Below are 25,330 nucleotides of genomic sequence, written 5' to 3'. Positions count from 1 at the left end.
CTACCTGCCGTTGATTTCATGCAGTGCCTATCCTGTGCCAGCGAAAGTTTGTTGCCTGTGTGGGTTAGGAGATTCGGGGAGGGAAAGGGCAAGGCTATGGCAGTTCACTGTCAATGGGCTCCCCTGGGGCAGTTTATGGGTAGGGTGGGGCAGGATCTCAGAGAAACAATAGCAGTCAGATCAATACAGCCACAGCCCTGTTGCAATTTTGTAACTCTTGTGAGTTCTCGCAGAAGACCCCGATCACAGCAACACCAGCTGCTGTCTGGGAATGGCCCGGAGGTCTCCGATATCCACCCAAGTTCGTGTTGGCAGCAGCGATCTGCCTGACCCTATCTCTGAAATGTAGCTCATGGCACGGGCCACTGTTGCTGGGATTAGAAACGCAGCTCTCAGACCAGAGCTTCCAAATGGCCCTGTGGGAGAGGTCTACAGTCAAGCTGTAGATTGCCTGGTAGTGGGGTCAGACTAAGACACAATGTGGCTGCCTTTCCAGGTCTTTTTAGAATGAAACCCACAGGAGGCTCTGACCAACCACTGGCACCCCAGGTGAGCATTTGCAGGTCAGAAAGCCTTTGTATGGGTCCTTCAAAGGGAATTCTACGGGTTCAGTCACCTTTTGTTTCACCTAGACGGCCATAATCCCCTCCATTTTCTACAGTCAGAGTTATTGGAATCCCCTCTTCCCTGGGCTGGGACCCTTTGCTGGAGAGACCCAGATGAGACCAGGACCTCCTTCTCCCTCGTAAGAGCCTCTGCAGACTCACCGTTCCTCCCAGTGATCCTCCACCACCTGCGGGTGCGGGTCCAACCTGATTCGAGACTTCACCCCTCCTACCAGTGTCAAGGTGGCTCTTTATATTATCAGATGTAGGTGCTATGATCAGCTGGACTTCAGGTGATTCTCCATGTTGGTTATTTTATAGTTTGGTTATAATTTCAATTTGGTCCTGGGAGGAGACAAACCCTACTTTTACCTAATCCGCTATCTTCCTCCGATCTTCATTTTTTTAAAAAATTATTCTTTGGTTTCTCTCTTCTTCCTTCTTATTTATTTCTAGATATTTGTCTTGGATATCATTTATCTTTTCCTCCATTTGGTCGACAACATTTCCAAGCTTGCTATTTCATTTTTCATTTCTTTCATTGTGTTCTTCATGTCCAGAAGTTCTATTGGGTTCTTTTTGAGGGGTTCAATCTCCTTGTTAAGGAACTCATTCTGCTCATCTGGGTTTTTAATTTTTTTTTCAATTTCTGAAATTGTTGATATGAATCATTTTGGATCTCATTGAGTTTTTTCAGAAGTACCATCCTGAATTCTCTCTCATTTAAGCTACCTTTTTCTTTGTCTTTAAGCTTATTTTCTGGAGAATTTCTCTTTCTTTCTGAGCTGTCTTGTCACCATGATTATTCATGGTGTTTAATGATCTATTTCTCCTCCTGGGCATTAATGGAAGTGTATTCTGCTCTCCCCCCCCCCCCCAGAAAGATTTATTATATAAAGGTCTCTCTTTAGCTTGTTGCAAAGAAGGCTTTTTTCTTTTTTTCTTTCTTTTTTTTTTTTTTTGGTTTCCAGCAGGTGGAATCTAAGCCTCTTGGATCCCTGCTTTATATAAAATCTTAATAATTCATTTTTTTTTCCTTATAGATATTTAACCATGCTTGCTACCGTAGTCTCAGTGCCTTTCAGTGTTAGCGACAGTTTCAGTAGCATTTGCTCAGATTCCCCTCAGGCTCCACAGTGTTCGGTCTTGGAGGATGTGGGGGAAGTGAACTCCTGAGTTGGAAGATGGAGACTGTGGCTTAGCCTTGTGTTTTGCAGCCACAGCTAGTAAAAATCAATTGTTTATCTACCATCCTCACTTCTCTGCCATCCCAACTTCTCTGCTTTCTGCCCTGATCCCTGGGCACTGCCATTGGCAGTGTGGAACTCACAACAGGGTCGTTCAGTGAACCCACAGCACCTTCTCCCCTGCCCCTCATCATGCATGGTTCTTCGACTACGAGAGGCAGCTTCTTTGTTTCTCCCAGTCTACGCCCGACTCCTGGAGTTCTGACCTATGGTAGCTCTTATGCACAGATCCCACGCTCAAATATGCTGGCATGCATTTTGGGTATTTTTGTTGAGTTTTAGATGTTCAGCTTTTTCTGTTTTAAGGGGAGAGATCTGGGGACATCTCTCACTCTGCCATGTTGCTGACGTCGCTTCAGTCATTTTTAAAACAAATTTTCAATCCCTTTTTCTTGCTCTTCTCCTTCTGGTACTCCTCTGATCCAAACGTTGGTATGTTTCATATTGTCCCTGGGCCCCTTAGATTATTCTTATTTTTGTTATTCTTTTTTTCTTTCTGCTGTTAGATTGGGCTCTTTTTGCTACCTTGCTTTCCAAAACTCTCATTCGATCTTCTGCTTTATCTGATATGATTTCGATTCCTTCTAGTGTATTTCCCATTTTAGTTATTGTATTCTTCATTTCAGACTGGTTCTTTTTTATGGTTTCTATAGCTTGTTTTATGTTTAATATCTTTTTGTTGAAGTTTTCACTAAGTTGACTTATTCTTCCCCTAAGTTCATTGAACATCCTTGTATGTAATGTTTTGAGCTCTTTATCTATTTGATTGCTTTCATTCATTTTGTTTTGTTCTTTTTCTGGAGTTTTCTCCTGTTTTTTGTTTCTATGCATTAGGTAGATCTGCCATGTCTTTCAGTCTTGTCAGGGTGTTCTTATGTGATAGATGTCCTGCGGGCCCATTGGTACAGTCTTCCTGGTCACCTGAGTTGGGTCTTCCAGGAGTGTCCCTTGTGTGGATTGTGTTTGCTCTCTTGTAGTTGAGGCCTGATTGCTGTTTGCTCATCAGTGAGTAAGGTTAACTCAGTTTGACTGGCTACAAAACTGGCCACAATGGGGGCTGACACCACAGAATAGCATAGACCCCAGATTTGTCTGGTGCCTGCCAAGTCCAGTCTTTAAGAGGGTCATTTGCGGTTTTAATCAGATCATGCCCTTCTGTGACAGTCAATGTCTTTTTTAAAAATTTTAATTAGTTTCAAGTATACAGTATATTGGTTAGACATCCATATAGTTAGTAAAATGATCCCCTCAATTGCTCCCTCCCTTCTCTGACCCTCCACCTAGCCAACGTATTAATACTAACTGCATTCCTTATATCGTGCTTCCCATCTCTGTGACCATCTATCAGCTACTAATTTGTACTACTTTAACCCTTCACCCTATTCTCCCAGGCCCTCAAACATCCCTCCCCTCTGTCTGTCACAACATTGTCCACTATATTTGTGAGTCTGTTTTTGATTAGTTTGTTCTTTTTATTCCTTAAATTCTGCATATAAATGAAATCATATAGTGTTTATCATTCTCTATCTGACTTAAATACCATCTAGGTTCATCACAGCAATATCTTTTTCCATCCCCTTCTTTTTCATATGTTAGGGTCTTGTTTTCTTATCCTTTCAGCAACTCCATCTCTTGGTTGGAGCACTTAATTCTTTTCCACTTAAGGTATTTATTGATAGAAATGTAGTTGTTACATTCTTTATTCCTGTTTTTGATACATGTTTTTTCTTCTTAAACATGTGTCTCCAACATTTCCTGTAATTCTGGCTTGGTGGTGATGAATTCCTTTAGTTTATTTTTGTCTGAGAAGCTCTTTATCTGTCCTTCAACTCTAAATGATAGTGTTGCTGGATAAATTATTCTTGGTTGTAGATCCTGGGTCTTCATGGTGTCAAAAAAATTTTTTTTGCCCAGCCCTTCTGTCCTGCATAGTCTCTCTTATGAAATCAGTTGCCAGTCATATGGGTGTTCCCTTATATGTAGTTATTAGTTTTTCTCTTGCAGCTTTTAAAATTCTTTGTATTTATCCTTTGGCATTTTAATTATGATGTGTCCTGGTATGGGCTTCTTTAGATCTCTGATTTTTGGAATCCTCTGAGGTTCCTGGGGTTTTATGTACATTTCCCTCACCAGGTTAGGGAAGTTTTCCATCATTATTTCTTCAAATAGCTGCTCGACATCTTGATTTTCTTCACTTACACCAATCAGAAGACTATTCGGAGCTTAAATAGTATTCCTTATCCTCCTTAAATCATCTTTATAGTCTTGGTATCTTTTTCTCGCCATTATGTTTGAGTGTCCTAATTGGCTTTCCTGTCCTCTAGATAGGGCACATAGTCCTCTTCTTTATTCACTTTGTTTATTTCTTTGTTTATTCCATTTAATATACTTCTCATCTCAGATAATGTGTTCTCCATTTCAGACTGGTTTCCTCTTATAATCTCCATCTCCATTTTTATCTTTTTGTTGGAGCTCTCTACATTTCCCAAAAGTTCATTGAGCATCTTTATAACCTGTGTTTTGAACTCTGCACCTGTTAGATTACTTGACTCCATTATATCTGTTCTGTTCTCTCGTGGTTTCTGCTTCTTTGTCTTCCCATCTTGGCCGTCTTTTCATGTCTGTTTCTATGTACTACGCAAAACTCCTAAGTCTTCTAGTTTTATTAATTTGTATTTGTGTAGTAGGTGTCCAGTGGCACAGTCCTGAGAGAGGTTCTGCTGCAGGCCAAATTTAGTTCTCTAAAGATACTTCTTGGTCCCCATAAAAATAGATTTCTGGAGCTCCCACTTTCCTACCTAGATATGTCTGAGGCTTATGCTCAAGCTGGAACCCATACTACAAAGTCATTAACATAAAACAGCAAAGACGGCTAAGGAAAATATCATGATATTTTGATATCTTCAATTATTGTTAGTCATAGATATATGCGGTTATCATTATCCTCTTCCATGTCAGTGGTTGGAGAACATTTACTGTAAAGGTGGCAGGCAGATAGTAAATATTTTAGGTTTTACAAGCCATATGGTCTGTGTCAGAACTACTCAACTCTACTGTTGTAGTCCCAAAGCAGCCACAGACAACATGTGAATGAATGAGCAAGTCTGTGTTTCAATAAAACTTTAAAATAAAGGGGGCAATACTGGGTTTGGTCTGTGCGCTGTAGTTTGCCAACCTCTATTCTGTGTGATCGAAATATTTCAAGATCTTCCTTCTTTGAAGTATAAACAAAATGCTTGTATTATCAAACACTTCTTTGATATTTTTGTTGTTGTCGTTGTTCTTGGTCTTCCATTAAAATGTTCAATGCTTTATAATTAGGAGCTGTTGAAACATGCCTTTAAGAGCTCACACTGAAGTTAATTTGGAAGCCTGAGATACAATCTATCTGGGAAATATTTATTTAACTCAGTCATATTGTTGAGCTGAGTAGGTATTTCACAACTTCTCTCCCAAATGTGGAAATAAACACAGCCTTACCTCTACCTTAAGTGTACACAAGACTGTAGCAGAGGTACCTGATTCCTTCAGTTCTTAAATGTCTATCAGTTCTTTTTCCCCAACCCATTCTTAAGAATAGCTGTAAGGCCCAATTTGTTTTGTGTTCATTTCCTGTAGTGGAGCCAGACTGCACTATAAAAACTTCTCTTTCCACTTTTCCTTCTGCTCTGTCTCCTTTTCTTGCTCGTCTACCCTTTTTAAATGTTCCCTTAGATAAACGGGTAAAAAATCTGTACATATTTAAACTTATCCTGGTTAAGAAAAATATATGAAGACGTAAATGGAGGTACACTATAGTTTCTTCTAAGAGGATCTCAAGGCTGGAGAAATATTTCATTTTCTATTTTACAAATGACTTAGACATCCTTGCAATCATTCCAACAGACAGGTATAGAACACCTAGAATGCATTAGGTCTGTGTTAGGCATTTCACAAAGGTTATTTCACTTAGACACTATTAGATTTTGCTACCTCATAAACCACCCAAAGCTTAGTAAATCAGAACAATAATATTATGTATGTTCATGATTTTATACACTATTAAAAAGTAAAACAAAAAAAATGGGCTTGTATACTTGCATATATCCCTCTGATAACTCTGCTAGTGAAACAACAGGAAGACTTAAAAATGAAACTATCTACAAGAAATTAGGTATGTAATTTCATTAAGAAATAACATTGAACTGTATTTTAAAAATTTTACCAAATATCCATTGAAAGTAAGAGAATTCAGTCTGGAGGGGCATGAAAATATCCTTGAGAGCTCACATTACAATACTACAGTTTCTCTAGTCTAGGGTCTTAGCTGGGCTGGCCGGTCTGCTCTCTCCACAGGGTCTTCATATTGCAACCTTGCAGCCTGGGCTCGCTCACCTTATGACACAGGATCCTGACACAGGAGAGCAAGTTCTAGAACCAAGGGACTTTCAAGCCTCTGTTTGCATTACTTGTGCATCTGTCACATCCATCAAAGCAAGTCTCTGGCCAAGGAATGGAAAAGTATTTCACCTCTTGTGGGCAAAGTCACATTGTAAGGTGAAATGCATACAGAGAGGCATGAACACATTGGGGCCATTATTGTAAGAATCTACCCCAGACAACTAGATTTTTTGTGCAAGCCACTGAATGAATAGCCACCTCTCCTTGTTTTATTTCTTGACAAAATATGATTAGTAAAAGGTGCTGCTGGCACACAAGTCCTCTTTACAACTGACAGTAGCAAACGAGAGGGCCAGCTGCTGTACTGCCAGTGTCAATAATATAACCCACAGTTCTTGCAGAATGGCTCTGCAAATTATATTTGGGTGGAATTATGGCTTTTTACCTAATATAGCTATTTCATTGGAAAAACAAAGAATAAATCATAATAGAAAAAGTATATCATTCCCTGCCCTTACAGTGGGCCCCAGAATGATCTTGTGGTTAAGAAGTATCTTTTCTTCCTTCTAGATGTTGGTTATAATAGGAGAAAAATTACTCTTTTCCCTGTGCCCAATAAAAATCAGCATACTGCATAACCAGGCACACTCTGCAGGAATATTCAAAGCACAGTTTTAGTTGTGAAGATAGTGAACACAAAGTTATTATTCCTCAGTGTATTTTCAGCAGGCATCACACATTCTCCAGAACTGAAGAAATAAGAAAGGAATAAGAAAAGCATTGCCCCTGATGTGAGGAATAAATGGGAATTGAATAATGTAACCAAGAAACACTGAGCTCATAATGGCCAAAATCTAGTGACTGTATTCGTTCCAATTACAATGTTTGGGCTTCTTTTAAAACCCTGGATTAAAATTTTTTGCTAGAACCAGCCATTTCAGATGTGTTTCTAGTACTTTTTGCTCCTACTTAATGTAGGCAGGAGACCACAAAACAAAACAAAATAAGTAACTCTATGTCCAGTTTTAGGGGACGGGAGGAAGAGTGGGGAGGTATGAATATGGGATACCTTGTCTCATGGTCCATCCAAAAAAGAAACCACTTTTAGTCTTTCACATAGATTGGATTTCATGCATGAAATTGGTTACACAGTGATAGAAGAGCTAAAAGGCCAAACAGAAAAAGATGATGCAATTAGAGATTAACAACAACAAGAAGCTGTACAACCCAGAGTTGGAGAGACCTTGGGAGGAGAGCAGCTGCCAGAGACAGGCATTTGGGAACTAGAATCACACTAGAGGCTGGAACTTAGAAGCCGGAGCCTGGAAGCCAAAGACACATGGTTACTGGTGGAGATACTGCAGGGAGCAGAAGCTGGAGTTGCTGTATTCTCCTCTCTCTCAGGAAATGCCCCATGTGGTGGTCTTGGGGAGAGAAGGTGCAAGAAACTTCCAACTGCCTAGCCTTCAGCTCTTCCATGGTGGCCATGTTAAAGCCAACACTCTCTCCACACACAGCTTTTGACTGAATATGCAAGCTACTAGAGACAGGACATCTGGGTCTGATGTAGGACTCTTCTAACAGGTAGCTTTTGCTTGAGGACTCTCCAACACCCAACCCAAGATGTTCTCAGAGCTATATTGCAGTTTGGGGGTCTTCCTGTTCAGTCCTTTTTACCCCTTTTCCTTGATATGTGTCAGACCATATCGCAGTCAGGCTCTCACAACCTACTACTGCTCTCTCTTCCTTTTATCTATCACCAGCATTTTCCCCCAATAAATCTCCCATCTTGATATCTGCTTCTCAGAGAATGCAAGCTGATATGCCCTCTCCAATGTCACAGTGAAGACACACAACTTTTTGCAGCAAACTTAGCCACCAACATATTCGCCTCCTTTGACAATGGCAATCTCTCTCTCCTTCTCTCCTTTGACAATGGCAATCTCTCTCTCCTTCTCCAGTCTTAGCCTCCACTTGTCCTCTGGATCCTGCTTCTCCCTCTTTTCTCAGAGATCTCCCTCCATAATTGTTATCTTTCTCTTGTATCTTCAGCTCCACACCTTCTCCTGGTTTCTTTCCATTTTCATATGTGCCAGAATCTGATCCATTCCCAAGGGCCTTCACCTCAACCCCAAGTTTCTCTTAAGCTTCTGCTTTCTCTCTCTTCTCACAGCCAAGCTCTTTTGAGTGCTGCCTACACTAACTGCTTCCACATCCTTACCTTCCATCCACATCATAAGGCATGCAAAATTTGGCCCCTACCACCACTGTGAAAACACTTACTTCCAGGTTCCAAGGGCTCTCTGGTCACTAAGTCCAGAGGCTACCTTTATGTAGTTATATTACTAAACCATTCAACCTCTTTGGAGTTTAGTCACTCTTAGTTATGACTACCTTTTCTGGAAAGATTTTTTCCCCTCTTTATTTTGGGACACATTTTTCTTCATTCTATAATCAGTCTTTCCGACACTCTGAATGATTCCCCTTTATTGATCATCTGACTTTCCTTAGGGACCCTTCCTTGAGCCCCTTTCATAATCTTCCTGGGCAATGAAATCCATACATGGGCTCTAATTTATACTCAAATGTTGACATTCTAAAATTTCTCTCCACCCCTAAAACTTTCTTCTGAGCTTTAGTCCCTATATTTTAACTGCCACTATATATCTTACTCAAATTCCCACCAAAGCACATCAAACTTAACATGATCTCCAACCAAAGCAAGCTTTTTCTTCCTTTTGATCCACCACTTGTCTTCTGTGTCTTAATTCAGTGATGGCACCTTTATATATCTGGTTGCTCAAGCTGAAACCATGATATCAGTATTGACACTCTTTTTTTTCCTTCCTCTTACCTGGATTCTTCTTCATAGTACACTTTGAATTCTCCCACATCTCTCCAGGTCAGAGCTGCTACCTAAGTTCAGGCTACCATCATTCCTAGATCATTCCTACAGTTTCCTAATTGATATCTCTGCATCCATTCTTGATCCCCTTTAGCCCTTCTTCACTCTTCGATCAATGTGATCTTTCTAAAATAAGGATCCCTTTGATACCCTTCAGTGCTCTTTCTTTTCCCTTAAGATAAAGTCTGACAAGGACTTTCATAATGTGACCTTAGCTCTTCATTCTGATCTTCACTTTCTCTCCACTTCCCAACTCTAACTCTCTCCTCTCCTCTCTTCTCCTTCCTTTTTCTCCTTCTTATCCTCTTCCTCCTCATTTTAAGTCATGCATAAGCAATTGCAGTTTTCTGAATATGTCACTTCTCTCATTTGTAAAACTTTGTCCAGTATCTCTCTTCTGAATGGATCTCCTCCACACCATGCAACTCTTCCAATTGCAATTCCACCATGGCCCATTGTATCAGGTAAGTCTCATATACCCTGCCTTTGACATTTGTTCCCCTCAATACCACGACTTGTTAAGATAGCTGGCCTTTTTCCCTGTAGAACTTCATGTCTCCTTTTATAGTCTTTAACTGTACTGTTAACGTCTGTTCTTCTGTCATTTTTTCCCCAGGAATAGCACTTTGAGGCTGTAGCTGTGTCTTCTTTTATACTGAATCTCCAAGACAAAGCACAGAGTCTGGCAGAAGGAAGATCTATTTATTAGATAAATAAGCCATCCTGCTTTAAGCTTATTAAATATTTGCCTATAAGTAATAATGCTATTTTTGCTCAGGAGATCATATTCTTGATAATAATTATTGATGTTTCAAATTATATTTTAAAAAGCACTTTAGTTTTGCAGTTGGAATTCTACATACTAAGTTTAAGTCTGTGTTTTAAAAAAACTGTCCAATTAATGTTCAATATATTAAAAAAAATAATTTTTCAGAAAGAAAAGTAACTCAAAATTATATCAGTGTCTTTTATATAAAAAAACTGATCAAAGAATTTTAACTTTTGTCCTACTCGAGTTGCAGAAAATCTGATAACTGATATTTAGATATTTTTAAGAAAGAAATGAAAATTTTCTTATGCAAGTGAAGCATATTTCTAAGACTAATGGATGGAAGGTATAAATAAATTTTATTTTCCTTAGAATGAAGTTTGTCTCCAGAAGGAATGGGATAAGGTGAATTCCCCATCACTATAATTATCCAAATGTAGATTAGATTAAAACATTATATTTAGGGTGGACTCTTCAGATGGCATTTAAGGTTCTTTTTGACCCAGCAGTAAGATTTTGATTCTGATTTATATTCAGATTTCATTGACATATAAATTCAGACCTGAAAAATATCTTAAGAGTTAATGCAGAATCTCTTTTCAAACCTAAAAGAAAGTAATCTATGAGACTTTGAGTATGTATGTTTGGTTGAATAGCTAGAATTTTTATTATTTTCAGAGAAAGTAGAATTTTTTACTGATATTTTATTGTTTTTCCATTTAGAATATTTTGAAATGATGAATAACATTTCTTTGAATAACAAACCTCTAACATATTAAATATAGATTTAAGTAACATTGCATGAACATCAACCATTGTTGCCTACAGCTCTTGACTGAGTATTCGGTGGGTAATTGGCAGTGTGTGCAGCTGGTAGTTATTCAGCCATATCAAAATCATCAAGTTGCAAAGTTCATTTTTATTCCCATTTGGTCCTCTTTTTTATCCCAAGTCCTATGCCCACCTCATCTTCCACTTCCTTCATGCTTTCACTATAATCCCTGATTCCTCTCCCAGATGCCTGGTCTGGAACCACTCTTATGATTAGTGCACCACAAACAAGTGGGCCAAGCCAACTCAGTTTATCCAGTAGACTAGACCATGGAAACAGATCTTAGACAACACAAGTGCACAGAGATGAATATTGGCATCACTCTGAACAGTCCTTTTCCACGTTCACTATTCCAGAAGGGTAATTCCTAATAGTCAATTTCTTTTACATTATAACATACAACTGAGAAATATTGACAAGATCGTTCTTGTTCCTATTGAGCCCTCTCTTTCTGACTTTTTACTCTATGGCATGCTAGCATTTGGCCTATCCCATAGCTTCTTGGTTAGATAAAAGTACATAAACAACAATAACAAAAAAAAAAAAAATAGAGTCAGGAAAAGTTGGGGAAATTGACCAAAGATACATCAATAAATAAATTATTTTGATGTTAAGCTAAAGTCTTCTCTGATAGCCTCAATACTCCAAATCTTGCTCAATCACTTCTCTCTTATCTAAACTACCTGCTGCATTCTCATTTCCTTAGAACCCAGCTAAATAAATCGTTATCTAATTTCTGAGAAATTATTTCATTAGAGTGCTAATGCTCACCATTATTTAATACATTATTCTCTGCCAGATAATATTTGTATTTTGAAAGGTGCTATCAGTGCCTTAATCAGAATACTGAGCAATATATTAATTTTAGGTACCATGTCAAATCTTGGGGGAAATATACCTGCCCATTAAACCTCAGAAGAAGCTACCTACACTCAGCACTGTTCTAATTTATGATTCCAGTAATTAGAATGTTTTCTAATAAACACTAGACAAAAAAAAAAAAATTCAGAACAATAAATTCTAGATAGAGCTAATGAAGGGTGGTTAACGATGGACCTGTTATAGGTCCAGTGGCCACATTTCAGCCAAATTTACACTTCAGGGCTGCATAACCTTGGACATATTGTTGGTCTTCTCTTTGCCTTTGTTTCTTTCTCTAAAATGGTTCTTGACATAACAAGAAACTCCATTAGAGTTTGCCATAAATCATTTATTACAGATTGAAAATGCCCCCTGATAAATAATATAGATCTGAAATATTTATTTACCAAGAAATGCCTGAGTTTTTCAATTACTTGTTACAATAGGGTTTAGAAAAGTGATCTTTTTGTTAAATTGTGTCTGACACCCTCTAAATTCATATGTTGAAGTCTTAATGCCCATTACCTCAGAATGTGACCTCATTTGAAAAAAGGCCTTTACATACATAATCAAATTCTATTCATCAAAAGGCATCTTTAAGAAAGTAAAAATATTATCCACAGATTGCAGAAAAGATTTGCAAAGCATATATTTGACAAAGGATGCATTGTCAACATATGTAAGGAAAAAATTCTGATAAGCTAATTAAAAATAGTAAAAAAAGACAGACAATTGTATCACAAAAGACAATACTCAAATTACCAAGAAGAACACACAAATATATTTGGTCTCACTTGCCATTAGGGAAAAGAAAATTAAAACCACAGTGAAAACTACTACTTACCCATCAAAATGGCCAAATTTAAAAAAACTAACCTTACCAAATGTTAGCAAAAATATGGAGCAATAAGAATATTCAAATACTGCTTGTGGGACTGTAAGTTAGTACAACCACTTTAGAAAACTTGTTGAATTTATAAATGTCCAATAATACAGATAATTCACTCCTGAATATGTAACCAACAAAAAGGTGAAAATGTACCAAAAAACATACAAAATAATGTTTATAGTAAATTATTTATAATAATTAAAATTGCAACTACTTAGATGTTCATAAAAAAAGAATAAATACACTATGATATATGATTAACTCTTAAGGAATACTACTCAGCATTAGGAATAAATGAACCATGCACACACGTGTGCACACACACACACGAGTAATAAATGAACTTATAAACATAATGCTTAAGCAACATATAAAAAAATGAAGATTATTTTTATAAAGTTTAGACACAGGCAATATAAACCACATGATAAAAGTTAAAGCACCAGAATTAGGACAAATTTCATCATGTGCCTCCTGATATTATGCACTTAGAAAGTCAGATGAGCACAGGATCACTTCAGCGGTAATTTTGCAATTATATACATACAAAATCATATATAACGAGGAATTTATTATTATAAGGAATTGACTTGCATGATAATGGAGGCTAAGATGTCCTACAATCTTCCATTCACAAACAGGACACATAAGAAAGCTGGTGCTGTGGTCTGAAGGCCTGAGAGCTAGAGAGCCTATCATATAAATTCCAATCCAAGTCTAAAGGCCTGAAAACCAAGTATCAAGGACAAAAGATTGATGTCCCAGCTCAACAGTAAGGTAGAGAAAGAAAGCAAGTGGGAATCCTCCCTTCCTTTATGCTCTTTTTCTATTCAAGCCCTCAATGGATTGTATAATGCCCGCCCACATTGGGGAGAGCAACCAGCTTTACTCAGTATACCAATTAAAATGTTAATCTTTTCTGAAAATGCCTTCATAGACGCACTCCAAAATAACGTTTAACCAGATATCTGGGCACCCCATGATCCAGTCAAGCTGATACATAAAATAACTATCAGAAATGCATAACCTAAATCTAATCATGAGGAATCATCAGATAAATCTACATTGATGGACAGACTGCAAAAACAGCTCTATCAAGATTACAAAGGACAGACTGAAACTGTCCCAATATAAAGGAGACTAAAGAAATATAAAAACTAAATGCAAAAGTTTGATCAATCCTAGATTGTATCCAAAACTGGAGAGTGGGTAGAATATACACAGAAGCAGGGACAAACACACACATATACGCACACAGTTGCTATGAATATGGACCATTGTAAATATGTGGATTAAGTTCTCATATTAGATAATAGTGTTATATTGATGATATTTTCTTGATTATAAAAATTATACTATGTTTGTATATTTATTTGTAAAAGGTTCATAAAAAATAATCATATCTGTACATAAAAAGAGAAAATGATAAAGCATATGCAGTTAAGCATTAACTATTGAGAAATTTATGAAGAACGAAAAGGGATTATTTTCCCAATTCTTGCAACTATTCTGTAAGTCTAAAATTATTTAAAAGTCACAGAAAAGTAACTAAAAAAGTCCCTATGAAAGTACAATATAATCTGAGTGCTAGATTAAAATACATACTTAGTAGTGCTTCTATCCCAAGTCTTACTGAAATTTGATAGAAAAACTTTATCTCTGCACCTCAATTCCGAAAGCAAAATCATGACAGGCATTTACTTCTTTACTGCTTTGGAACTACTCTTTTCTTCCTCTATCCTTTCTCCATTAGAACCTGCCTTTCAATATTCAGAAGATCCTAAAAATCCACATCAATAAATTAGAAGGAGAGAGGGAGGGAGAGAGCAAAAGTCTACAGGTAAAGTTATATCTACATCTATCTATATCCAAAAAAGTCAGTATTTTTTTTCACATCAGTTAGATGTGAGTCATGTAGCTTTTCAAAGCAATTCTGCTCCAAGTGGCAATTCAGGGATTTATGTTCCTATTGTGTGGCCCTACCATTTTATCTTCTAGCCAGATGTGCGTGTGTGTGTGTGTGTGTGTGTGTGCCCACACATGCGCATGCATATGAAAAAGATTCTGGACACAATCGTGAAACCAGTCAATGTGTTGCATATCACTTTAACTCACATGCTTTTGCCCAGAACTTAATAACATCGTCAATCTAATTACAAGGACAGCTAATAAATGCTGGGGAGAAAGGTAAGGATAATAAGTAAACACTGGCAGTCTCTACCACACCAGCTCAAAGCTAGCAGGGCCTACTGGACAATAGGAATAAAGCCAGGTAACATGTCCGGACACCAAAACGACCAGACACAGAACCAGAAGACAACTCACCTAATCCGCCTATTGTTGAGTGACATGTCTTGTCAGGTCTCTTAAACTGTGAGCATTGGAAAATACAATGATAGGACCCATGAACTAATTCTGTAGAACCACAGAAGGAAATATTATTCTGATAATTTGGAAGCACAGAATTCTAAAATTTGTTCGATACTGAAACCAGCAGAAATTGTTGGGAAACTGGCATTACCTCCATACAGGAACTTAAAGACATAAAGATATTGCTGAGATGCAAAGAAAAATTAGGAAATGTATGAAATAAGAATGATTTATTAAGCAACTAAAATAAAATCACAGAAATATAATTTTTATTGAATTTAGTAAAGGGCAGAATTGACAGTGTAAAAAATCATGGCGGTCATGTCAAAGACAAAGATCTCCCATGATTCAGAGGAAAGGGACAAAAGAAAGGAAAACAAATATGATAGGTATAGGGAATAGGAATCAGAGGTACAACCTAAAGAACTACAGATATTCCTAAGGAAGGCTCTACAGCAATTGCAACCGAAATAGTTAAGATAACACAGTTGAAGGAAAATTTCATGAGCTGAAAAAAACCCATGGATACAAATTTAGAAACATCAACATAATTGTGATAAATATAAATATAAATATAATCACAATTAGGTAAATCCTAGAATCATATTTTATTCCAAAAATAATACAAAACCTCTAACATGTAAAATCTATAAGTAAAAATTAAAAAGGACCTTATATTTCCCTTTATAAGAAAAATCACCAGAAGACAGTGGAATAATTCTATAAAGTTTTGTGGATAAAGGAAAGTAACCTGAAAATTTAAACACAGTTTATGTGATTAACCCTTGAAAAAAATACTATGACCCACTAATGTAACCATAAAATGACATTTTTTCTTTCTTATGAGAAATAGATGGAATTTATTGATGTGACTATTGTTTTAAACCAATTATATCACTATCTGCGTACCTTTCCTCCAAAATATTAGCTACAAAATAGAGAATGATCAAGGGGAATAAATATAGTGTTTGCAAATTCTCTGTTAAAAAATATCATCTTTGTTTTTCAATTTGCTGGCTTGATTCATGTTAGAAAATAAAATCTTGCCTTTCAGTGCCCACCAAATGAAATCAAAGCATAGTGATTGCACATCTTCGTTGACCTTTCCAAAGTACTGTTTTAAACATGATGGTCAGGAAAAGTTTCACTGATAAGGTGAAAATTGAGCAAAGACTTGAAATGAGAGAGTAAACCATTATGATTGCATGCTGGTGAAAGTTTTCCAGGAAGAACATTCAAGTGTGAATGCCCTGAGCTAAGAGTATGATGGTGCGTTTGAGGACAGCAAATAGATGAATGTTGCTGGAGTAGAATAAGGAAGGAGAAAGGCAGGGAATGAGGTCAGGGAGACATGGTTTACAATTCATATTAGGCCTTGGAGGCCGCTGAAAATACCTTGATCTTTACACTGAGTAAGATAGTTAGTTATTGCACAAAAGGAATGGCATTTTTTCTTTTACTTTAGACATTGTGTGGAAAATAACCTTGAGATGTGGTTCACGGGATACAAGCATGAATGTAGTAAACTCAGTTATGAGGTTACTGAAACAATTAAGGTGAGAATGATGGTCAAGGATGATCTGGAGAATGGTGAGAAATGCTTGGATTCTGTATATATTTAGAAAGTAGAGTCAATTTGACTTGCTGATAAAGTGGATGTGGAGAATTAGAGACAGAGAAGTAAAAGTAAAGCTCGCTCAATTCAACAATTGTTCAAACTGCCAAGACCAACAAGATAGTGATCTTACTACAGAGGCGAATAGTTGCAATAGAGACTATATGGCCCACAAACAAAATATTTACTATCTTGTTCTTTCTGGAAAAAAGGCTTCTGGCTTCTTTTCTAAGAAATATGTCATGATATGAAGGCATTGGCTATAGAACAAAAATATGTGAATGGAGTTAGGAATAATGTGAGAAAGGAGACCTTGTGTAGCCAACAATGCCATGGTAGGTAAAGGAGGTAAGATCATGAACAAGGGGAAAGCTGGTCAAATGTGTAGGGGAAAAGAATGACTGAAAATAAAAGGTTCATCCTAAGGGAAGATGGTGACTAAAGACAAGTTACTGCAGTATTGCAAATAAGCTGTGCCTGTTGGAGTGAAGTCAATTGAGACAGTCTGCTTATAAATTACATAAAAATCCTCTACAGAAAGAGATCTGCAAAGGAGCAAGAATGGTACTGTGGCTGGAGAAAAATCTTTAACAGAATAGGAAGGCAGAAATGCTTCATTTTTCTTGTGCTTCAAAAGAAAAACAGGTTGTTGATTGGAGAGAGACCTAATTGGTAACCACAGCCTCTCATTTTTCTGCCAGAGCCTACTGCTGCTTACTCCATCAAAATCTCAAAGCAAACATACATGTTCACAATGATCATTAGTGAAGCTGATTTTTTTTAAGGGTTATCTATTGAGGAAATGCTTGTATTTGAGCAAAGGAAAGTGACATAACAGCATGGCTCTCTCAGTTGTAGGTTGGTAGTACTGAACAGGTTTTAAAATGAGAATATACATTATTCAAACAGGCGTTCTCATAGGTGCAAGGACAGAGCACAGAGAGAGAATGCCATTGAAGCAGACGGTGCTCACCTGCATCTCATTATATAGAACTGCATGACAGCCTAATTTCCAACCATCTGAGGGCTTTCTCTGGCAACTGGAACCCACCCAATACAAAGGTACAAAAATCTAGACGTTCCAGAAAATACCAACACCCACCCCAGCAGCCCTTCACAAATGACTAATGGGAGTGAATAAATCTCCAATTTCCATAGTCCTTAGGTGGGATAACTCAGAGGCAGATGCCCCTGTTCTCCCAGAGTTCTTTTGTAGGGTTGTGCTCCCATTCACCACATACCCTTTCCTGTGTCACTTCCCTATTCCCCTACCAATTCTGAGACCTACCACATTTGGGACCAGCTTTAGGAGCATCTAATATAGATTAGAAAAATCTAGGTATTCATTACATGTATATTCAATTCAAACAACTTTTATAGAACCCAAATTGTATATCTTGTACTGTTAGAAACTTTGGAGCACAAAGTTGAGTAAATGAAGATTTCCGCCATCAAGTAACATGACAATAAGTAATGCTTTAGAGTTTACAAAGTCTTTTTATAGTCATCACCTGTTTTATCAGTAATGCATTCCAATAGGGGAGCCAGAGTAACCTGAAAGGAGAAAATCTGAAAGGTCAAGAGTGGCTGATACCCACAAAGATTGTAAATGAGAGAGGTAAAGCAAGAATCCAGGACTTCTGAGAACTGGTTGAGTTTTTATTTTTCTTATTTCTATCACTCTGCTCCTTTGCAATTAAAATGTTTAATTGCAGAATCAGAGAGGTACAGTGCACAAATGGAATAAATTTTCTCTAGTCAATTTTGTGTAGCAATTTAATATAACAAATACTGATGTGATCAATTATATGTTTCAGACAAGGCCAGTATTAATGAAGTGGTACCAAGTCTAGGTGTCAAAAGTGTCAGAAAGTATGAATTTGTCTCCTGGGAAAGATCTCTGAAAGGTCAACATTTGAGCAGGTATTACTGGATTGCTGGAATATGGCTGGTGGAGAGGAGGAATGGCAAGAGAGAGGCATCAGCATGGAGATGAGCAGCATGTGAGTGGAAGACAACGGGCAGTAGTAGGAAAGCATTTTATAGCTTTCTGATGAGTTTCTCAAGGTTTTTTCTTTTTTTAAAAAAACTATGACAAAAATATAAATAATAATACTAATTTAGTACACAGAAATTTGTGCAGCTTTCCTGATTCTTGTTGTACAATTGAATCTCAGTTCTTTCTGAATTTTATTTCTACTCAACTAACATCTCATCTCTGCACTTTATCTCATACCTTATTCTTGTCTCATCCTTACCCTTCCTCTAAGACTATACCATTCCTCATTTCGTCTCTGAATTTTAACCTATACATGAGACGCACCCCATTTTTATCTTCCAAGAAATTAGTTATTAAGTTTCAAATTAATTGTAATTAGGTAATAATTAGTTAGACTAACTTGTTAACTAATTAATAACTAATAAACAATTAAATAATTATTTTGTCTAGTAAATAACTAGTCTAATTAATTACCAACCAATTAGTTGGTAATATTTTTAAAGTTGAAATTTTAATGGTTTAGTTTTGGTTATATTAAACAGTTATTATATCAAATACCTACATGAAAATGCTTTGTACTATTTTATATAATTTTGGTAACACAGCCAGGCAAATTACAGCATAGTATTTACATATCATTACTGAAATCAAAGTTAGGTGAATAAAATTTGCTGTGATAAACAATGTATTTACATGACCATGGGTTCCCATACCTCTATCCAACTACGTTTAGTTTAATGGGCATAAAACATATTGATGTGGCTTTTAATTTTGGTGTCCGAAAGGCTTTTAGAAAGTGAACCAAAGTGAAACCCATCATGGGGGTGGAGAAAGAATGTGAGATGAATGAGTGTAAAGCCTATGTCAAAGAAAGGAGAGCAAAAGGCTGCTCAGCAGTAGGCAATTAACAAGACATCCAACTCAAAGTTAGGAGAGCAATTGATTTTTAGATTGGATGACTAGAAAATTCAGATTTCTAGTAGTAAACTCCTTTTATATAGAGCATCTCTTTATGATAGATAAACTACATCTCAATTGTTTCTTAAGGCTGATCAAACTTAGTAACTATCATGGATTAAAAATGGCCACAATTCTTTACCACCCCACCTAGCAAGAGGTGGTGTCCATATCCTCTTTCCTATGAGCTCTGGGATGGGCCTGTGACTTGCTTTGACCAATAGAATGTGCTGGAAGTGACTTCGTGCCTGTTCTACATAAGCCTTCAGGATCCTTGCATCTTTTGTGTTTGACCCCATGGAAGCCAGTAGTGTAAAATAGTACAACTACCCTATTAAAAAGAGGAGCCATGTTTCTAGAGGCTCTGGAGAATGAGAGATTATAAAGGAAGAGAGGACCAATGAGACACAGGCCTCCCAGTCACTCAGCTGAGGCATCAAACATGAAAGTGAAGCCATCTTAGGTCTTCAATGCTCATGAGCAAGCCCAACCAACACCAAGGAAAAAGAGGTAATCTAACCCCAACAAACCTTACACTGACTACAAATCATGCATAAATAAATGGTTGTTGTTCTACGTTACTAGGTTTGGAAGTAGTTTCTTACATGGAAATAGGTAACTAAAACAGAAATTGGTACCTGGAACTAGGGTATTGCTGTTGTCAGTAAGCAAATGTATAAATGTCCTAAGACACATAGTATTGACATTAGAAATGAGACAAAGACTGGTAGGGTGACAAGGAAACTGTCAGTAGAGCCTGGAAAAGCAATGACAAAGTTACTAACAGAGGCTAGATACAAGAAAATCCCTGTTGTGTAGAGAAAGAATTTTGTCAATACCATTTCCTGTGGTAATGAGAAAGATAGAAAATATATCAAATGAATTTGTGGATTTAGTTGTGAAGACTTCTGGGCAAAATATTTAACATGTCATTTGGCTTCTTTCAGCAGAATGTGGTAAGTTACTGTGAGAGAAATGCGCTAAAGAAAGAAATATAAGGTATGTAAGAAAAATCCAGAGAAAATCTAGAATGCCCTGGACAGTCTCTACAGAGAGCAAAATGAGATATTGTCTCATGGCAAAGATAAAATCTAAGATACATTGAGTAAAATATGGCCTCAAAGTAAAAAACCAATTAAGGATGTAGATGTGAGATGCTTGTTAAAATTCTGAAAGATTTATGGCAGTCTCCTATACCCTCTAAACAAGACAAAATGACTTCTAGATTCTTAAAAATATTGTCATATATTAGTGTGACACACCAAAAGTAGAAAGGTTTGTTTGGCAGGAATTATGGATGAGGCTTTTAGTGTATGGAGTAAACCCAAAAATATTCATAGAAAACCCAAAAATTTTTTAGAAAATGACTTTAGACAAAGCATCAACAGCTTGGACTAGAACAATTCAAAATATAAACAGACCTATAGACCTTCAATTTTCTATCTGTAAGAAGCAGGCTGAGAGAACTATTTAACTGTAAGCATAGCCATTTGAACAGAAAATGTACTTCTTGGAGGATAGAGCCAAGAGAATAGAAGGCAGAATTAAGATTTTCAGAGAGCAATGGATGAAGAAAGCAAAACTGGGTACCTTAGCAATAACTTTTTGTATGTGACACCAAAATACACTAGCAACAAAAGTAAAAAATCAATAAGTGGGCTACAACGAACTAAAAGCTTCTGCACAGCAAAAAAAAAAAAAAAAAAAAAAAAAAAAATTCAACAGAATGAAAAGGTAACCTACAAAATTGGAAAAAATATTTGAATGAGGGGTTAATATCAAAAAATATATAAAGAACTCATAAAACTAAATAACAAACTAAAAAAACAATCTGATGAAAAAATGGGCAAAAGAGCTAGCATTTCTTTTAAAAAGACATCCAAATGGCCAAGAGGTACATGAAGATGCTCAAAATCACTAATCATCAAAAAAAGGTAAATCAAAACCCAAATGAGATATCACCTCACACATGTAAAAATGACTATAATTCAGAAGACAAGAAATTAACAAAAGTTTGCAAGGTTGTATAGAAAGAAAAACCCTGTGTACTATTGGTGGGAATGTAATTGACTCAGCCACTATGAAAAGGAGAATGGAGGTTCCTCCAAAATTAAAAATAGAGCTAACATATGATCCAGTATCCCCACTCTAAGTATATATCCAAAGGAAATAAAAACAGGGTATCAAAAAGATATTTGTGCTCCCATGTTTATTGCAGCATTATTCACAATAGTGAAGACATGGAATAGTTAATGGATAAAAATTATGTGGTATACAATATTCAGCTATGGAAAAGAAGGAAATCCTGCCATTTGTGACAACATGCATTGACCTTGCTGGCATTATGTTAAGTGGGATAAGTCACAAAGAAAAAGACAAATATCATATGACATTATTTATACATGGAATCTATAAAAGCTGAACTTGTTAAGAGCAGAGTAAAATGGTGGTTACCAAATGTACAAACTTGCAATTAATAGATAAATAAGTTTTGGAGATTTAATATGCAATACAGTGATTATATAGCCAACAATACAGTATTACAAAGTTCAAAGTGGCTAAGAGGCTAAATCTTAACTGTTCTCATCACAAAAAAATAAGCAATGTGACATGATAGAGGTGCTAATGCTATGGTGGCAATCATCTTGCAATATTATTAATGTACCAAATCAACACATTTGCACCTTAAACTTATACAATATCATATGTCAGTTATATCTCAACAAATATTTTATGGGATGTGAGATTGATCTTGTGTTTATGTAAGAGAATATCTTTTTCAAAGACAGCATAAATAATTAAGACATGAATTACTTTTTGCATATGCAACTTAAGTTACCTACCTTCGTAAAAGTATTTTAAAATTTTATATTTATCCATCTCAGTCTTCGTTTTTCCCAGTAAAGACATTTCTTTGGATATATTTGTACTTTAGAGAAGAATAGAAATTATCTCAAAATCCCCTTAATAAGGGTTGGGATTTGCTAGTAGTGCTTTCCACACCAGAAAACCAGTTTATGAGTCTTCAGACCAAGATAAAATCTGGTTTCTTTTAAAATTTTCAAGTAGATTTATTCTAATTTTATACACAAGATAATTGTCATTACATTGAAATCATATATTATTTTTCTTTGAGAGAATTCTGTCTTTATTATCTTGTTTTAGTAGTATTTTTCCTAACTATGAAATCTCTGCATCTCATCATTTTCTTCTACTGAAAACATCCTATCCTTGCTTTTTTTTTTTTTTTTTGCTTCTGTTTATATGCTCACTTTCTACAATTCCTTGCTTTTCCCCCAAAGTTCTCTCTTACCCACTCTCCAATGAGGTAACCATTTGCTTGATTCTCACGAGCCAAGAAAGATGGGCTAATTTTTCTTCCCAAAGCTCACATATATTCATTCAATGATAAAAATCCCAATAATTTTTAATAATCAGTATTTCTAATAATCAGCTTTCTCCATGAAGTTTCAGTTCTTTTTATCCTTTCTGTCCATTTGCAATTTAGAGTGGATGATTGTACTCTTTTTCAGTAATTTATACTTAAAATAGGATTAGTTTAAATTCTTACATTAGAATTTCTCCCCATGTTATCAGACCCATGTCTTACCTTACTAGTAATCCTAACGTAATACACTCATTTGTTTAGGGTTTGGGTACTTTAGAGCAAAAAGGCATAGTTGAGAAGCCACTTAACTGGAATCACTGAAGCTTAAGGTAGAGGAAGCAACCTCCTTGAATAGAATATTGGATGCAGTCAAATGTGTTTTAAAAGTGTACTGAATTTTGTGTTTACTGTTCCCTTGCTTTTTTTTTCAGTCAAATTTATGGAAGTATAATATATAGCCAATAAAATTCACCAATTTTAAGTGTACAGTTTGATAAATTTTGATAAATGTGTAGAGTCATGTAACCAGCACAAAAATTCAATATATAAAACATTTCCATCACTTTAAAAAGGTCCCTCATAAACCATGACCCTTTGTCTATGTTCCCCTCTTTCTAATCCCAGTTCCTGGCAACCACTGATCTATTTTCCATCCCTATGGCTTCACAGTTTGAAGAATATCAGAGAGTGGAATTGTACATTACATAGACTTTTGCATCTGGATTCTTTCACTTAGCTTATTTGAGATAAATCCATGTTTTTACATGTATCAGTAGTTCTTTCCATTTTACTAAATACTATTCCTAGTACCAATGGATCATACTTTGTTTATCTGTTCACCAGTTAATGGACAATGAGGATTTTTCTAGAATTTTGTTATGAAAAAGCTGCTATAAACATTCATGTATAGGTCTTTGTGTAGACATATGTTTTCATTTCATTTGGATAAATACCTAGGAAAAAAAATGACTGTCATGTGATAAGAGCATATTTAATTTTATAAGAAAATAACAAAGTGTTTTTGCAAAGTAGTTGCATCATTTTGCATTCCCACCAGCAATATATACATTTTCGGTTACACCATATACTTACCAGACTCAGTAATATCAGCTGTATTAATTTTATCAGTTCTAGTAGATATGTAGTGGTATATCATTACAGTTTTATTTTGTATTTTTCTAATGGCTAACAGTTTTAATCATCATCTCATGTGCTTATTTGCCATCTAGCTATCTATTATGTAAATAACTGTCCCAATATTTTGCCCATTTAAAACTATCTGGTCATTTGTCTTCTTATTTCTCTATAACTGCTCATATATTTTTTAAACAACTCCTTTAACAAATATGCATTTTACAAGTATCTATGTTAGTCTCTTTTCACTATATTTCGAATTTAAATGCATTTTATTTTTTGACAACCTATGTGACATGTTTTTCTTAAAAACAATGTCTCCACTCTAAATAAATTAAGGTCAAGTAAATGAAGAACTTAAGATAACATCAGTCCTTTTTGTCCTGGTATATGGATGAAAAGCAGCAACCAGTTCTGATGATGACCAATGATAAATTAAAATTGCCAAATTTGTTAACATTTTTTTTTTCTAAACCATCCTTAATGAAAATCATATATGGGATCATACCACCCTCACGGTAGTCAGCAGAGCAACCATGACATCTAGATTCATGTTTTCACCAATAAAGAACCAGTAGTTTCTTTTTTTTTTTTTTTTTTTGAAATTAGCAAGGATGTGCTTGATTTGTTCTGCAGCCCCTATCATGAAAGTTATACTCTTTCTGGTCTCTGTTCAAATTTCTCTTCACTTTCATGTAATCTTTGATATACTTCTCGTAGGCTTCTTTTGTGAAGCTGTTCTCCTGTAAGTGATGGTGCATGATAATATCAACACCAGTGATTATTGTGCTTTCAGTTACCTCCACCCTCATGTTCTTCAGTGGAGGCATTTCCACCAATGAGGAAGTCATCAATGGTACCTTCCATTCTTCTATCTTCTCCTCTACCTCCAAGCACCTTCATCTAGAGCTCCTGGATCTTATAGATGAAGAACCTATATCTCTTCATGGCTGATTAGGTCCTGATGGATGATCATGATGGCGGCTGGAAGGAAACTAAAGTGGCCCTGCTAATCTCTGAGCTCCTGGGGAGCTAAAGTAGCCAGAGGGTGCCCTGGAGCATAAGAGGGGTAGAGGAGGAGGAAGGGCAGGTAGAAAGGTTCCTTTCATTTTCTATATTTTTATTTTTTTATATTTTATTTTTCAATTATAGTTAACATATAATATTATATCAGTTTCAAATGTATAGCAGTGATTAGACATTTATGTAATTTTTGAAGTCATCGCCCCCAAAAATCCAGTACTATCTGAGATCATGCATAGTTATTACAATACTATTGACTACATTCCCCCATGCTATATCCTACATCCTCATGACATTTTTGTAACTACCAATTTATACCTCTGAATCCCCTCCCCTTTTCCCCAGTCTCCCAATCA

At 36.2% G+C, this 25,330-nt stretch overlaps 1 pseudogene; it reads right to left on the bottom strand.

Annotated features, from left to right (window-relative positions):
* Nucleotides 1-175: 175 nt before the first annotated feature.
* On the bottom strand, nt 176-24,927 carry LOC107516427 (annotated as a pseudogene).
* Nucleotides 24,928-25,330: the final 403 nt, after the last annotated feature.

This window comes from Rousettus aegyptiacus, unplaced genomic scaffold (assembly GCF_014176215.1).
Source record: "Rousettus aegyptiacus isolate mRouAeg1 unplaced genomic scaffold, mRouAeg1.p scaffold_m13_p_13, whole genome shotgun sequence".
Taxonomy (NCBI): Eukaryota; Metazoa; Chordata; class Mammalia; order Chiroptera; family Pteropodidae; genus Rousettus; species Rousettus aegyptiacus.
The sequence above is the reverse complement of the archived record's forward strand: the minus strand, read 5'-3'. Positions and strand labels throughout refer to the sequence as shown.